Source organism: Camellia sinensis, chromosome 3 (genome assembly GCF_055761805.1).
Source record: "Camellia sinensis isolate YWXY chromosome 3, ASM5576180v1, whole genome shotgun sequence".
Taxonomy (NCBI): Eukaryota; Viridiplantae; Streptophyta; class Magnoliopsida; order Ericales; family Theaceae; genus Camellia; species Camellia sinensis.
The window spans coordinates 202,298,908-202,303,333 of record NC_138963.1 but is presented as its reverse complement, the minus strand read 5'-3'; the positions used below and the strand labels follow the sequence as shown (position 1 = coordinate 202,303,333).

General features: G+C 35.9%; 1 pseudogene; it reads right to left on the bottom strand.

Annotated features, from left to right (window-relative positions):
* Positions 1–1,436: 1,436 nt before the first annotated feature.
* LOC114281771 (putative receptor protein kinase ZmPK1) lies at positions 1,437–3,885 on the bottom strand (annotated as a pseudogene).
* Between the last annotated feature and the right edge of the window lie 541 nt (positions 3,886–4,426).

Here is a 4,426-nt window from a genome sequence, read left to right as displayed (position 1 = left end):
GTTACTAGGGAAACTATGTTAGTGTTATGATTATGATGCATGTTAGAGTTCATTTCACATGCCCTAAAAATTATCCAAAAATAAAATGCTTGACCCAAATTTAACTCACACCTCACCAAGTTTGAATCAAGTTTGAATCTTCTATGTCATGTAATTTGTTTTTCTAGTATTTTATTATTATTATTTTTATAGAATTTTTTCATATTACATTTATAGCTATCCAAAAATAGAATGCTTGACCCAAATTTAACTCACACCTCACCAAGTTTGAATCTTCTATGTCATGTAATTTGTTTTTCTAGTATTTTATTATTATTATTTTTATAGAATTTTTTCATATTACATTTATAGCTTTTCTATGGACTAGAAGGATAAGAAATCAAGGGACTGGCTTGGACTCGTGGTGGGAATAAATATTGACTGTAACGTGGTGTCACCTATCAACAAAAGACCACAAATAGGATTAGATGGGTATCTCTTCTCTCCTGCCCAACAATGTAATCCTCACTACCTCATTTGGGATTTGTTATGAATTGGAAATATCACCACGCAGTATCACTGTTATACACAATGGAGTGTTTGTTTCAGTTTTTCAGAACTAACTTATGGCTTTTAGTTTTGAAAAAGTTATTTTGGACTGTTTGGTTAAATTTATTTCAAACAGCTTCTGATTCTAACAGCTTATTTTTAACTCAAAAAAGCTGATTCTGAGAAGCTGCTCACCCCTTGCTTCTGATTATCAGCTTCTGCTGTGGACATGTTAATTTATGGTTATACTCTTAAATTTTTTTATATTTTATTTTTTTTAAAATAGAAAAAGACTCAAATGGACTATAGATTGTTATTATTTTTTTTTATGAGAAATGTAGACAAACAAAAAATAAAAATTAATTGAAAAAACTATTTCATAGCTTATTTAACAAGCACTACTCAGCAACTTAAATCTATAATCCAACAGTTACACCAAACAGATTAACAACTTCTGATTAAAGTCATAATCTATAATCTGTTAAGCTATAATTTATAAGTTATTTTAACAGCTACACCAAACGAGGCCAATATTTAATCTAGACGGATTTGAAACTCAAACATTGAGAGGCTAGAAGGAAAGTATGGGGTGGCTCTAATTGAGCGGCCAGTGGATTGAATTAAGTTTTAACTTGTTTAAATTATTGTTTATGGCCAATTGAAATGATTAAAAATTATAAAAATTGAGATGTAGTACAAACTTCTCATATAATTATCTTAATATTATTCAATGTGGCAAATGATCCAATTAAAAAAATATTTGGAACCCACATAAGAGACCAGTCTATTTTTTCTCACAAAAGTCTAATTCTTTTAGTACTATTTTTTTTTTCTTTGTTTAATATGATTTCATTCAAATCAAGTGAATTATATTCCTTATTTTATTGTGAGGTTTTCTAATATATCATTTACAAAGGACTTTTTAACAGGAGAATTTCAAAAAATGTCTTAACAGTTGTGAAAAATTAAGACGGGAGAACAGAAAAAATTTAGGACAAAAGATCCTTACAATTAAAAAGAACATGACAATTTCTCATAACCCGGGAGGTCAAAAATAACTTGTGACAACCTGAGAAGTTAACTAGCTAAGTAGCCACATCCTCTGCCATGCTTGCAAGAGACATGATTGTTGCTTATTACTTTTAGAGATGCTTCAATTTCTTCCATTGTGATCTCGAGGCAATGTTTTATTCATAAACTACCTTTTCTAATATTCTTCATTTATTTTGCTAAGACCTTTGCTTTTGCTAATAATCACCTTGCTCATGGTGTAAAAGTTTCTCTATCACTTGACTCGTAGCTGGTCTTGCATGTTGGTCTTCCACTACACATTACAAGGCCACTTTAATCAATATTTCCATCTTACTTGTGTCATATCTACTTTTCATCATCACTGGGTCTATGATCTCTTCAAGCCACGATTCGTTCACAACACTTTCGTTTATCTTCTTTCTCACCCACTTAACTAGCCCCCTTCTGTTCCATCTCCCTTGAATTGCCAGAGGTACAAGGACTTGTCATCGGGCTCTTTCCAGTAACCATCTCCAATACCACCACTCCATAGCTATAAACATCAACTTTGGTCGTGATTTGGAGATTGGAAATCCACTCGGGAGCCATATAACCTCTTGTTCCTCTTATTCTGGAAAAGTTTGAGCCATGTCCGCTGCCTCTTTTACATAGCTTGGAGAGACCAAAATCTGCAACCTTCGGTAAATAATTAGAGTCCAGGAGAATGTTTTGAGGCTTCACATCACAATGAAGAACCCACTCCAAAGCACTCATCATGCAAATAAGCTTTAGACCTTTTGCAGAGCCAACTGCGATATAGAACCTCTTCTCCCAGTCAAGGGTATTAGAAGCAAGATTTTCGGCTAAGGACCCGCGCTCCATGTACTCATACACCAAAATTCAGTGCTTCCCTTCCAAGCAATATCCCCAAATCTCTATCAAGTTCACGTGGTTAACCCTCCCAATGGTGCTTACCTCTGCCAAGAATTCTTCTCCTCCTTGGTTAGCTTCGTTGGGTAGTTTAATTGCTGCAATTCGACGATCGGACAATACACCCTTATGTACAACGCCACCACCTCCTTGCCCAATCTCTTCAGCAAAGTTACACGTTGCTTTCTTTAGTTCAATGTAGGTGAATTTTCTAAATCCAGTTGCAACTTGAAAGTAACTTTCTGCAATTGCATTTGAATCTTGACGGGTTTTAAACAAGAAGCACAATACAAAACAAATAATCTCAACTCCTCCAATTGTGGTGGCGAACCAAACTATAAACTGCGATGTCCCATTTTCTTTGGGTTTCTTGTAGGTCCTATCAAGCTGCAAACTAACTAGGCGTGAGCAATTTAACTCAAATTCTTGAGTGGGCATTGTATGGGATGAGAGTGAGGCTTTTGGCAATTTTATGAACATGGAATCAAGAAAATGAGAGGAAAGCTATCCATTGAACAGTAGTGACTTGGTAAAACAGTTGTAAAAGCCATGGACCTTGTCAAATTTGTATTGAAACCCATAGCAGTTACATTGCTTCAGGCATGCTTTCTTACAATTCTTCAAGGTATGATTGCTATGGAACTTAATATCATAGCCATAGAATTCAATGTGAGGAAGTTGTAGGAAACCGACCTGATCGATCATTGCAAGGGGACTGAAATCTGGTTCACATCCGAGAGACCAGTCACTATCATTTTTGATCTTGTACCCTGGTAAGCAAGAGCATCTCCTACCAGATTTCTCATGGGGAACATAAGTACATAGACTGTTGGGTCCGCAGATACCATGGATCCTGCATGGTTCAAGAAGAGCTTGCCACGACACGGTCCAAGTTTTGCTTCTCTCTTCCAGACTGCATAGTTGAATGTTGCCATCATGACCCATGGTTAATGTTCTTTGAATCCCAGTACCAAAATCTGCTGCCCTGAACTGAAAGTCATCATTTGACTTGAAATGGCCTAAGGAATTGAATGTTGCAGTTCTGTTATTGGTGAAACTGGACCTCAAAGCTTTCCAACTGTTTTTCCATGGGTCCGGCCAATAAACGCTAGTTATCATTGTCGAAAAGGAGCTTATAGAAACCAGAAGAATAATTCTTTTGGCTTTGAGATGACACAAGCTTTGTGTTTCTCGTGAGTGGTTGGTTGGAAAGAAGGGTGTCAGTTGGTGAATCAAAACATCGTCTGGCTTCTCCACAGAGAGATGAACCTATAGTTAAGCTATATGGCGGTGTTGAAAACGACAGCAATGGGAATGACAGGATCATATGAATAATAAAGAGGATCAACATTGGGGTAGCCATGAGATGATTTTCTAGTTAGTTGTGGTTCCCTGTGAGATGGTGGTTGTGTTTATATAGAGAGATCAACTCCACCAAAAAAAAAAAAGAAAAAGAAATTACATTACCGTTACCATTTTTGAAGTATTTTGTAGTTATGGTATGAGTGTTCTGCATGACTCGCAAGTCAATTTTTCCGAAGGATCATTGGTCTGGATTTTTCTCTTGCGAATTCTGGGAAAGAGATGGGCAACCCAAAGAATTGGTCTAAATAATTTTGATCCACAAGTACACCTTTCTAGACTCGTTTTATTTTTATTTTTGTCTCATAGAATCTTTGTAGACTCGGTACATGAAAAATAATAACTAGTATTTGATTTGGGGGGGAAATTATTCAGTATTCCAGTAGTACCACGTCATACTGCCAGGTGGTACTCCTGTCCAATACCATTATGCCATTTCAATGTTTTGTCAGTAACTTATCCACCTAGACAGAGCATTGACTGCGTTAACTAGCGTTAACGTCAACGTTACATATTTGAAACTATTTCAAAATTTCAAAATCCTGCCTGGAACTTTTTGGTTTGTTTGGTTTGTATCTCAAGATACAATTTTGGA